This window comes from Hakea prostrata, chromosome 6, assembly GCF_041222555.1.
Source record: "Hakea prostrata isolate BN-2017 chromosome 6, UWA_Hpros_2, whole genome shotgun sequence".
NCBI lineage: Eukaryota > Viridiplantae > Streptophyta > Magnoliopsida > Proteales > Proteaceae > Hakea > Hakea prostrata.
In genome coordinates this window covers 13,206,339-13,220,236 of record NC_142605.1, presented here as the reverse complement: position 1 = coordinate 13,220,236, position 13,898 = coordinate 13,206,339, and positions in this window count along the sequence as shown.

The window sequence follows — 13,898 nt, the reverse complement described above, 5'->3', positions numbered from 1 at the left end:
CACTAGAAATATTGAACACTCTACCAGAGGGAGAAGTAGGAGTATTCTTCACCACAGGAGCAGGCTGCTGGGCAGGCCGCTTTGGACAGGCAAGAGCAAAATGACCGGTTTGCTTACAGAAAAAGCAAACAGGATTGCTGGGTCCAACTGGGGTAGCTGCAACAAGGGGCTTCTGAACAAAAGGCCTAGGATTCGCATTCACAAGCCTAGCACTTGCACTCACTGGTGGTCGGTTTCCGCCATACTGTCTAAACTGGCCAGCCTGCTAGAAACCAGGGTTCTGACTTACACTCCTAGGCTGAAAAGTAGGAGTGGGGTAGGGTGTAGGTCTCACAAAACGCCGATCATTACGATCCACCAAACCAGGGTTCCTTGGCTGCCAGGGCCTTTGCATACGTGCATTCTCCTTCTCCGTTTCTTTCAACTTCTTCGAGTTCTGCACCACTTGGGCATAGCTCACAATAGGCTGGACTGTGAGGTAAGCTTTAATGGCAGGGCGCAGTCCTTTGAAGAACTTCTTCGCTTTGGCGAGATCGACCTTTAGAGAATCAGGAGCAAAGAAATGAAGTTCCTCAAACTTCTGTTGGTACTCCAACTGTAATATCCAGCCCTATTCTAACCTTGACCCTGACCGGGATCCACTGTTGTATTCAGGTCCGAAGACCCGAAGCGGTGGAAGAAGAGATTTATGGACCATTCTGATTGATGATCATGATTCGGAGACTGAGCCCATGGACATTGACAATGATACCCCTTTCTTAAATGCATTGTCAGTGTTTAAGGAAAGTCTGCGTATCGGAGAAGATTAATATTGTTGATGTACCAAATGACCTCCTGTGCACAATCCGAAGGTATTCCCCGAAACTAGACTTGATTGAATTGTGGAAGAAAACCTCACTCAATTTGACCTTGTATAGCCTTTCAAATCCCTACTTGAAGTTGTTGTTCTAAACCTGAGTTTTTGCCTGGAAATATTTTGGTCGATCCTTTTGGTCGATACCATCGACCAAGGACCATCGACCAAAATATCCCAGTCTGCCAAGTTAATGATTCCATGGAATATTCCTTTTCTATTTAATATAACCTCGAGCCTTGAGCCCTTTTGCAATCATTTTCTCACCTGGGAACGTGGGGAGAGCTTCCCAAAGCAGCTCCTTGGTTAGTGTGAAGGGTACCTCATCAAAGACACTTAGTTTATCATTGATTCTTGTCTTCATCTTCCACACTAAGGTATGACTCCTCATTCCACTCTCTACCCTACCATTTTCTACTCTTTTCTATTGTCACCTTGCTGATGAGACATTGGGAATGGTGCTACAACCTTGCAACCACCACTCCAAGTGTCTACTCATGTTCAATCCATGATTTCCTTAGCTATTCATTGATGCTATGCTTCTATCTCATGCCTAGCATATGTATTCCATGATTTACCTATTAACATCATGCCATTTGATACCAAACTGAGCTATAGAGTGTATTATGTTCATGTTTAACATTGCCATATGATTCCAATCGAATTTCTATTAATTCCTCTAACTATTGCATGCTATTCCTCATCAATGCAATCAATTCCAACTCATGCCATGATGTTTATCACTTGAACTTGATAGCTCAAATTGGGGCTTTTTATTTAGACCATTGGATTGGGTTAATTTCTTGATTTATAGTGTCCTACTACTGTTGTTAAGTATGCCTCCAAGTTTCAGATTGATCCAAACACCGGAAGACTCATTTTGGACCAAAATCCCCAAAATCCACTATTCTGTGCCGAAGACAATTTTGGTCGATACCATCGACCAAGACCATCAACCGAAGTTGTTGCTGACAGCAACCTTGGTCAGTTTTGATCCAAATGACATCCGATCTTCCCGACTTCTTTTCTAACTTATTATTGATGTTTATTTAGGGCCTTAACAATTCTATTGGACTATTCTTGGTATTCTCAATTCATCATCAATTCATCCAAGGTAAGGATGGTTATCTCCATAAACATATAAGTCATCAAATATTGAATTGTGCTTTATTTAAAGAATGAAATCCCTTAATTTCCTTTCAATCATTATGAGACTGTTACATATGTGTTAGAACAGTAGCATTTAAATCTTTATACTCTTGTGGTGTTACTTTATCATTTTGATCTGCTTATGTTTATAATGATTCGTTTCAATATCATGATTTGATTACTATTATGAATATGCATTGGATGCATGAGAAATGATGAGATTGGATGTGTGATTGCTTACGTATGACTTGGGATTTGGGGGGTGTCCTACTGACACTTCTGTCCTTGGGCATCGGAGGGAATAGTATGGGATGTTCTCCGATGGTGCCTATCGACACTCTCCCGAGTTATTGGATGACATACATAGGATTGTCTAGTTGTGTGGCTAGGTTCATCCTTGTCGTGTCAGACCCGAATCGGAAGGGCATTGAGACCGAACAACCCGTGGTAGTGTATGGTTGGATGGGCGCTCTAGGCCGGTAGCCAATCCGGTAGGGGACATAAACCATGCTATGGATACTTGAAAGGGGCCATTTATTGGTAGAGTTGCATATGGATAGACTTGGGCTCACGGGCACTCAAGACCGGTAACCAATCCGTGAGAGGACGTGAGAGCTTCCCGTTTACTATATGTGGATGACCAATAGGGTTGATGAGTCCGAAATCCGGGATTTCGCTGACTTTAGTGTGAAGGATACCGGAAAGGATCACCGGAGGCGAGGAATGGACGTATCTGAATCTGACTTGACCGACTGAGACTAGCATTCATAGAGTTAGGCTCATATTTGCATCATATGTTCTATATCGCATTGCATTATTATATGTTCTGAATGTGTATGATTTCTAATTATGGAATAACTTCCTTGCTGGGTTCTTCGAACTCATTCCTTTTTGTGCAAATGTTTTAGATTACATTCCAGGTACCGAAGATTACGATGGCACCTCCTATTAGGCGGACTATGATTCCACATACTACCCTCCGGGTAGTGGCGTCGGTGAGGATCCGTATATTGGAGCCGAGGAGGATTACTATCTGCAGCAGGGTTAGCCCCACATTTGTGCGGGAGCGGTAGCGTTGGGTTTTACTTCATCCGTACTGTTGAGGAGACTACCATTAGTATAGAAGAAACCCTAGCATAGTGCCCCATTCCCTTGGTGTATTTGTGGAACCTTGGATTTTGTAATTAACTTATTTTTGGGATTATCTCTTGACACTTAGACATGTATTTGATGTTATCACACTTCTTTTCCGCTGCTCTGAGAGAGTGGTTATCATACCTTCTCTCACCCTTATGATTATGCTTATACTTTAATGTTATTGTCTTCCGCACTCTGATTTATTTAGTCTTATCTTATTCATGATACTTAGTATTAACTGTTTTTACCATTGATTATTATTGTTCATGATTATGTTACCGTGTATGTGGGAGGCATGGACCTCAGATCATTGATCCTTGGACTGTGGATCACATCCCGGGTATTCCAAATTGGGTACCGGCTTGGGTGGATGTGACACCAACACAGATAAAGATCCTTGGGCGAGAACCATAAACTCAGCTTCCTTCGCATCTTTCACCGCCTCAGGGAAATAATTCATGCAAAAAGCTTCCTTGAACAACTCCCAAGTTACAACTCCCGCATGCAAACCTTCCAAAACAGGCTGAGTGGAGGTCCACCATGCATCAGCTTCTTGTTGCAACTTCTGTTCAGCAAATAGAATCTTCTGAGCTTCCGAGCATTGCAGATGTCGGAAAGCCTTCTCCAACTCACGAAGCCACTTGTTAGGAAACAAGGGGTCCTTTGTAACTCCGGTGAAAGTGGGCACTTGCATCTTCAGAAAACTCTCCATCAGGCGAGTATGAGGAGTTCCAGCTAAACCTCCCGCATTCAGGACTGCGGCATGAGGATTCACATTAGCACCAGTTCGAGTCTCATTATGCAGAGTCATGAAACCCGTCAACATCTGATTAAACTGAGTTGCTTGCTGCTGCATCATATTGCCCATAATATTGGCAATATCACGAAAGCTTCCAACATTCGGGGCACCGGGTATCTCATGGGTACCCTGATCATCATTATTGGTCTGCTGATCATGACCATCATTAGGTATCTCACCACCTCCATGAGGTATTTCACCACCTCCATGACCACTGGATTCACCACGCCCACTTCTCAGAGTAACCATTCTGCAAAAATTAAGAACATCAAAATACCGAATTTCGAAGTTTCAACATAATCCACAAGTCCAAATGATTTGAAAACTTAAATCATACTTAAATATATCCATGTAGCCATCAAACAATAATCCATAAGACAAAAATCACAATTTTCAAAAATTCAGCAGAAAATGAGGTCTCTGTGTCCATTGGTCGATTGATTGGTCGAGTGACCCAGTCGACCAATGAGTCGACCAATCAAGACAGAATATGAAAATTCGCATTATAAGCCCCATTTCCACATTCCAACTTCGTTTTAACCTCTTCCAAAGCTGAGAAAGCTCTAGGGAAAGTCTCCAAAGGTTCTTCCAAGTGTTCTTGAGGTGTTTTGGTGCTTCAACAACAACACACCAACACACAATCATCACATACAAGGTAAATCTTTCATTCCTTCTTCCATCTTCATCTTCTTATGCTTGCATTTCAACAAAAACATGTTTCGCTTGTATCCAATGCTAGAAGTCATGCTTAGGAATACTTAGAAACATATTCCCTAGGTTTTAAACACAATGCCATGTATAGACAACAAGTTCTAACACATTGTTGCCCATCTCTCAACGTTTTCCTACCGAAATCGTTAACTTTAGAAAAATTTTGATTTCTCACAAACCGCTTGGAGTTTTCGCACGAAATCAAATGCTACATGCTCAAGATGATATTGTAGATATGTCCATATAGTTTGATTTAACCAATTTCAACTTTCCAAAAATTCCATTTTGACCTAAATTGCAAAATCCCCAAATTTTCCTTCTTGCTGAATTTTCCACTTTTACCCAAGTTTTCGATCGATTTTCTTCAAACAAACTTCATAGACATGAAATTCCAAGTATTGTGCACATGCTAGTATGTTCAAATCAATTTTTCCCCAAATTTGAAAATTTTCGAAAAATTACGAGATTACCCTTTTGGCTAAAATCATAAAATAGCACTAACTGAAAATGTCTCTTGTCTCTTTCATAGACACACACTATGCAGAGGGGAGGGCGAGGACGAGGTAGAGGTCGTGGTCGTATTGTAGGGGCACTCAGGGGCAGAGGTCAGGTTCCTTCAGAGCCTAGATAGGAGGTTCGAAGACCAGACATGTTGGACACACCACAGGCCAAGTTTTTGTATGAGGTCTACTTCGATTCTTGCAACATCGAGCTGGGAAGTCTGCTTCACCTACGCCAGCTCAGAGTCTTTAGGATTTGGCAGAGATTCGACACGTTGCAGTGGACACATCTCTTCACTGAGGATCTGCCGGTATACCCGAAGCTAGTGAGGTTGTTCTTCAGAAACCTTACTTACACTGAGGAGGCTCGAGGTCTAGGACATCCGCTTAGACTTGTCCTCAGGAGCAGGGTCTTCCAGACTCAGATTCGCTTTTCCACCCGATCACTAGCTGAGAATTTGCGGGTTCCTTACTACCCACGGCAGTGTGTATGGATACCTGCGGGAGCAGATATAGATAGCTACCTGATGCCATATGAGTTGCGCGAGATATGCTCCACACTATGGGATAGTCACCGCTGCTTCACTCCGTGGACCAGCGGACGGATGACAGATTCAGCAAGGATTATCGGTCGCATAGTCGGCCGAAACATTATGCCGAAAGCTGGACATCACCATCGGATCACAGTGATGGAAGCCTTAGTCATCTACCGCATCTACATGGGCTTCGAGATCAATCTCTCCTACATCATTCAGCAGGTTATGCTGGACTTGATTTTGCGGCCTAGCATGCGGAACCTTTGCTATGGGAGGCTACTGACCTTGATCTTCAGGCATTTCGGGGTGAGTTTCGAGGATACACCAGTGGACATTGGTTCACAGGGATATACGATCGGGACTCGGACCATTCATCAGATGAGAATGCAGCAGACTGTGAGATCTCCTGGTCCAGAGGGTGAGGATGATGAGGAGACAGAGGATGAGGATCAGGAGTCAGAGGATGGAGGAGAGGATATCGGTCCTGATAGTGATGATCAGGCCGGAGACGATACAGAAATGCACGAGGCTGAGCCAATGCATCACGAGTTTCCTTCATCGCACTTCGAGGCAGGTGGCCCCTCTCATGCAGTTCTAGAGGCTTCAGATCTTGGGGCATAGATGAGATCGATGACTTCCATGCTAGTGAGGATGGAGGTCAGACAGGAGCAGATGTATGGGAGGATGGAGTCACTACAGGATAGGATAGAGCATCAGGTGACTCAGCTAGCGGAGGAGTTCAGAGCATACAGAGATCAAAGGAGATCACCTAGATAGACTGTACCTTAGGATTTTCATTTATGCATTTCAGATGTAATCGTTGTAAAAGCTTTTGAAATTAATGAAGTTCATTTTGTTTCACTTAATTATTGTATATTATGCACTTTTCTTTTATTGCATTAATGACATTTGTTCACGTATAATTATGGTATGTTATTCAGAAATGTTCTGTTATGCTTCATTGGTTAAGTTTCTAATCCAAATGTCCTATTATTTACTTCTAAGAGTACAGGAGTCATTTCAGATTTGTCTGTAGTGGTTAGGATTTCCGTGAACCTTGGGCTCTGATACCAATCTGTCACATCCTCCTAGCCGGTACCCTAACTGGCATACCCGAGAGTGTGATCCACAGCCCCGAAGATCAGGTATCGAGTAATCAACCTCCCACATAAACAATAACATAATCATGAACAATAATAATCGATGTGCAACAGATAAACCAAAGATCCAAATAATGAAAGAATACACCATGTATATGATCAGAGTACGAAAGATAATCAGAATGTCTAAATCAATAAGTAAAGTGAGGTGGAATCCCACTCTACAACCAACGGAAAAGTAGTTCTACAAGAAAAGGAACAAGATAAAATCTAATCCCAATAGCAGGTACAATAGGTAACTAAATTGTTCTCAATCTTATAGACAACGTCTCTATAAGTATAAATCTCATAAATGGCACAAGGGCGCTTCCACTCTATGGTCGACTAAGCATCGTACGGAGCATAACCACCCAGGGAATCTTCAGTGTAATTGTCGTAACCGCAATCACCTTCCTGGAGATATGCCTCTTCTCCTTGCGCTTCTTCATACGAGCAGTCATGATACTCAGAACCTGTAGAGTAATCTAACAAAACATTGTACAAAAGGAATGAGTTTCAATGAAACTCAGTAAGGCAGTTAAACCGTAATAACATAAATGGCAGGATTTCTAAACAAACATAAATGCAATATGGTATGAGACAAACAATAAATGTATGAATCTAACTCTATGTATGTTGGTCTCTATTGGCAGACATGCTTTAAGTCATAGCACCATACTTCTTTGGGAAGGTCTCATCACACAACGCCTTTTGGTAGTGGGTCCGACAACCCTTGGGACATTCCATGGCTGGGGGTTAAGTCACCGCTCTCTCACATCACCATTGGTCAAGTCTCCTACTCAGTTACATCAAGTCAGATCCAGATACGTCCATTCCTCGCCCCTGGCGATCCTTTCCGGTATCCTTCACACTAGAGTCCTCATAGTCCCTGACTACGGACTCATCAACCCTATAGGTCATCCACATATGGTAAACGGGAAGCTCTCACGTCCTCTCACGGGTTGGTTACCGGTCTTAAGCGCCCGTGAGCCCAAGTCTATCCATATGCAATCCTACCTATAAATGGCCCCCACAATGTGATTCTTGTCCTCTCACGGGTTGGTTACCGGTCTGGAGCGCCCATGAATCACCATTGCTACCACGGGTCGTTCGGTCTCAATACCCCTCCGATTAGGATCTGACATAACGGGACATCCTAGCCAAACACTACTAGACAGTCCTAAATATGTCATCCAACAGTTTAGGAAGGTGTCCAGAGGGCATCTCCGGAAACATCCCATAATATTCCCGTAGTAGTCCTAGGACAGAAGTGTCAAGAGGACACCTCCCCTTTCCAAACCATACTTAAGCATACGCAAGCATCAATCCATAACCTCACATATATGGTAACTTCATATATGGAAAGAAATCAACAATAACATTCAACTTGTATAAAACTGGTAAGTAAATCATACATCAGTCTATTTAATATAAACAAGTAATGCTACTGACAACAGTAGTATAACATTGTAAGAATCTAATTAAGGAAATAAACTAACAAGATTCAAATATAGAAACTAAGATATACAATTTATGTTGTTAAGGAAGTAACCATCCTTACCTTTTATAACTTGCAAAGGAATCTTAAGAATTCAAGTAAGACCTTGACAAACTTGAGAAGAAGGTCCTAGACAAGTGTATACAACATATTAGGAAAGATCCCTAAAAGAAAAGATATCAAAACATCCAAAACAGACCAAATCTGGAGTTGCTGTACTCATTGGTCGATTGGATTGGTCTACTGTCCCAGTCGACCAATCAGTTGACCAACAGAGACAGTGGCCTACAAAATCAGAGTTTTAAGAATAAAGAACCGAATTTGGTGGTTCAAAAGGGTACTAAACAAGGGGTAAACTACATTGGTAGTATCCTAACATAAAGAGGACTTCAAAACATCAATCGAATCAAGTTTTAGAGTTACAAATTAGGAAATAAAAGTTACCATAATTAGATTAATCATGGTTCTTGAAGAATTAAAAATACAAATCATAGACAAGAACAATAGGAGAATGAATCATTGATTTTGATAAAGATATCATAGAAGGCATACATAGATCTTCAAGAAATAGATCTAAGAAACTAAATCTAAATAAGGAAACAAAACTTACCATAGATGTATCAGTCATGATACTTGAAGAAAGCATGGTATGATAGAGGAGAAACAACTAGAGATTGATAGATCATGGATCATGTAAGGAAAACACAGCGATTGACTACTAATATGATCAGTAAAATAGATCTAAGAAGATCAGAATTTAAATCAAAGACAAACGAAGACAAGATCATGATTTAGATCATGATTCCTTCAAAAGCTTGCAATGATCTGATTACGGACATTGCTTTAGCCATTAATCCTTAGGAAGATCATGAGAGATAAGTTCAGAGATGTTTGCAACAGAGAATGCAGCATCTCCTCTACTGTCTCAACTCAAAAAGGAAAGAAAACAAGGATGATGAAGAAGAAGAGAGTGTAAACATACCTTTTTGTAAAAGAACACAAGTTTTGACGAAGATCCGTCAAGATAAACACCAAGAGCGCAAGGGAGATGACTTGCAGAGGTCTTTGGTTCGTTCCAAAGAGTTTGGAGGCAGAAAATACGAAGTAGACTCGAGATTGGACTTAAATAGAGCAAGCAAGACCTAATTACCAAAGATAGAACCCATTGGTTGATTGGATTGGTCGACTGGTCCAGTCGACCAATAAGTCGACCAATTAGTTCAGCAAGTTCAAAACAGGGAATTGAAGGCTTAGATCAAATCCAAACATAAAGGGGTTTTGCACACACACCAAGTGACTTACCTAATAGGTAGAAATGCCTTCAAACCTTGATAGAGAACACTCCAAGTCCATCAACTAATCCGATCTTCATCAAGATTCAGTTTCCATAAATAGAACATTGTCATCAACACTCATGGGTTCAAAGCCAGACACCAAGTCCTCCACTGGGATGGCCAAAAGCTGACTTCTTGCTTTACTTCGAGTTGTCGGTCCTACAAACAACAGGGTTTTTTCGAGTCAAGGTTAGGCTGGGTTTCACAACTATAGTACCTTAATGAGATAGTACTAAACCTAATCATTTACATAATTATATTTGTAATCATTAATGGGCCTTTCAATTAAAAAAAAAACCTACACATTATGTGTCAAGTTGTATAAAACTGGCATACACTCTGTTCTAATGCATTTTTGAGAGACAGAGAGAGAATATTATACAATGGGCCACTAAGATTCTGTCACTCATCTTTTAATACAATAATTTTTTTATAAACCATATGAGAAGTTCATTAAACAAGGAAGAAAGTTCATGAGCTAATCTTATGGCCTTTCTTTTTCTTGAGTGTTTTTTTTTTTTTTTTTGGAAGGGTTGCCCAAGTGGATCCAAGCAAGGAACTGTACTTGTGTTATTCCATAGGCTGAATATGAGCATCAATGTAACTTGTTCAAATTCTCCTTGATCAGATGATTTGGTTTTAGCAAAGCCAGCATGGTAGTTGTGAGGAAGTGAGGAATTGGAAATTAGAAGCTCTAGTGAGTTTGTACTCCGTTGGTAGAGGCTTTGTTATTTTTTAGTTTGGTTATGAGAAAGACATGTTTGAGGCATTGAGATCGGCGAAATCTCGCCGAGGCGAACCGGCGAACTTAGGTGAGATTTCGTACCGTAAAAAACGGAATAAACACAACTCAAATCATAGGTTCGGGTACTTTTATTGTCCCAACAAAGTAAGAAATTAGCTCATATTAAAGTTTAAATACAGATAAATAAATGCAGCCATTAAAAGAGTTTAACAAGAATATAAAAAGTAGGAAATATAAAACCAAATAGAGAACTAGGATAATGCTTCCACAATGCTCCAGCTCCCTATCTGCAATAGCTCATCCTCTTGCATGAGCTTTCTTTTCTCCGTGTTTGGTTCTCTCTTTTTCTTTTAGTGGCTCCTCTGCCTCTTTAGTTCCCCCAAAATTTCCCAAAGTGATAGGGTAAAATGGATTGTAGGATTAGAACCTTCTTTTGTGAGATCAATGGCTAAGATCCTTCACATAATGACAAGAGGAATATCTAATCAGTTAGCCCTTTTTAGTGATTTCATTAGATAAAGCCACATGTCCAATCTGGGAAAATCATGCTACCATAATGCTACAACATCCCTACAGCAAATTGAGAAGACTTGTTCTTTGTTACTGTTCTATGTCTCATGTCATTTCTTCATCCATTATAGTCATTTTCTTACAATGCCAAGAAAAAGAGGACTGACCAATTCCATCCATTAGTTGAAGGGAAATTTATGCATAAATTATATAAAAAACCTTACTAGTTTAAAACTTTAAGATTCACTGAACAACAATTTTATTTAGTACTAACACTAAAACAAAGAGAAATCACTCTTAAACTGAGCTATCTCAAATGTAAAATCACTAGAATTAACTCTAGAAATCAAACAAGCACTAAAATCTAAATAAAACACCTAAAGTGCTTCCCTGTTCATAAAGAAATTAGAATAGAAGTGTAGCGAGTAGTAGTGAAAACATAAAATCAAAATATGACTCCATATCTTCTTCATTTCTTCTTCCCAGCTTTAGTGCATCTCTAGCCTCAGTCTTCTTAACACCACAAATATTCTTTGACCCATTCTTTCTTTCCTTCATTTGCTTTTTGGACTTCTCCACCTTGATATCAAGGTTGTTCCTGGTAAGCCCATACTTGGGCTCGTACTTGTTGGCGTTATCTACAGAGTCGTAGATGAAACCAAAACCAATAGACTTGCACTGAATTCGCATATTGGTAGTCGCAGGGATAATTTCTTTCTGTTGATGTATTAAAATCCATTTGTCTAAGATTTCTTTCTGTAGATGATTGTTGTGGAACAGTTTGTCTCCCTACTTCAATACATTGCTTTCTTCGTAAGACTTTTGTGAAATCGACACCTTCTTTCTGAGCATATCTTTGATCACCATTCTTGCACGATATCGCTCTACTTGATAATCACTATTTCGTTTGATCTTGTAAACCCATTTGTTACCAATGGGCTTCCTTCCGTGCGGTAAAGGTACAAGCTCCCACGTCTTATTCTTATGAAGAGCTTCTAGTTCTTCGTGCGTAGCTGCCATCCAAAGTGACGCTTCTGAGCTATCAATTGCTTCTCTGAATGTTGATAGCTCCCCATCTTCTGTTAGAAGACAGTATGCAACGTTGCTCTCCATAATATAATCAGACTACCAGGTTGGTGTATGTCTTTCACGAGGTGACCGTCGAACTTCTACAGTTGTAGACTCAACTGGTACTTGTTCCTCATTTTCTGATTCTCCTCCAGATGAATTTCTGGATTCGACTTCTCTTCCTCCTAAACTTTTGTACTCTCTGGAATTTCTATTGAAATGCTACTCACATCTTCCTTCTGCACCTTATCTTCTACAAAAATGACATCTCTGCTGATGACGACCTTGTGGGCACTGGGATCTCACAGTCGATACCCCTTGACTCCATCAACATATCCCAAGAGTCTGCATTTTCTGAATTTTGGATCCAATTTCGAAATTTCTTGGGGATGATACATCACGCATACGACGGACTCCCAAATGTGTGCAGGCATGAATAATCAAGCGGCTTGCCAGTCCACATCTCCATCGGTGTCTTCGGATCAATCGATCTTGTTGGTGATCGATTAATCACGTAGTGTAGTGTTCCCTACGCTTCGCCCAAAAGGACTTAGCCATACTTGAGTTCTTAACATGGCTCTCGTTCTTTCGAGTATAGTTCTATTCAACCGCTCCGCTACTCCATTCTGTTGAGGAATGTAAGCCACCGTGAGTTGTCTTGAGATGCCTTATTGATTACAAAACTCAAAGAAGTCATCCCTTGTATATTCACTGCCATTGTCCGTCCTGAGGCACTTGATATTCTTCTTAGTTTCTCTTTCAACTTGTGCTTTGAATGTTTTGAAAACTGAAAACACATCCGACTTCTTCTTGATAGGAAACACCCAACATCTTTTGGAATAATCATCAATGAAAGATACATAGTATCTTGCTCCTCCCATAGATGTAACCGGTGCTTGCCATACATCAGAGTGAACTAATTCCAAAATACTTTTACTCCTGGAATCAGATGCATTGAACTTCAATCTATGCTGCTTACTTGTAACACAGTGCTCACAAAAGGGTAATGAAACCTTCGTGAGACCTGGGAGTAATTTCTATTCTGCGAGAACCTTCAACCGTTGCTCTAGGATGTGGGCCAATTTTTGATGCCTCACTTTTGTCATCTCTTCCGCAGTACCGGTTGATGCAACTTGTAAAACCCAGCCCTAACCTTGACCCGGAAACCTTGTTATTTGTAGGTCCGATGACCCGGGGGAAAGGAAGAAGCCGGCCGGGGGCCCCCCGGGGGGGGGGGGGCGGCGCGCGCTGGGCCCAGAAAAGGGGGAGGGGAGGTTGCTGTATGTGAAGAGCGAACCCGGGGAGAAGGGGGGGGGGGGTGGGGGTTGGAGTGCTCTCTATCTTGGTTTGAAGGCATTTCTACCTATTAGGTAAGTCACTTGACTTGTGTACAAAACCCCTTTAGGATTGGATTTGATCTGGGCCTTCAATTCCCTGTTTTAGTCTTGCTGTCAGCATTGGTCGACTGATTGGTCGACTGGGCCAGTCGACCAATCCACTCGACCAATGAGTGCTGTCTTTGGCAATTAGGTTTTTCTTGCTCTATTTAAGTCCAATCTCGAGTCCACTTCGTATTTGCTGCCTCCAAACTCTTTGGAACGAACCAAAGACCCTCGCAAGTCATCTCCCTTGCATCCTTGGTGTTTTCTTGACGGATCTTCGTCAAAACTCTTCCTTTTGCATCAAAAGGTATGTCTACCTCTCTTCTTCTCCTCCATCTTTGTTTTTCTTTTCCTTTTTGAGTTGAGACAGAGAAGAGATGCTGCATTCTCCGTTGCAAACATCTCTCGAACATGTTCTCATGATCATCCTAAGGATTTGAGGCTAGAACAATGATCTTAACCATTGATCATTGCAAGCTTTTGAAGGAATCATGATCAAACCATGATCTAATCTTGTTAAACTCCTGATTTGAATTC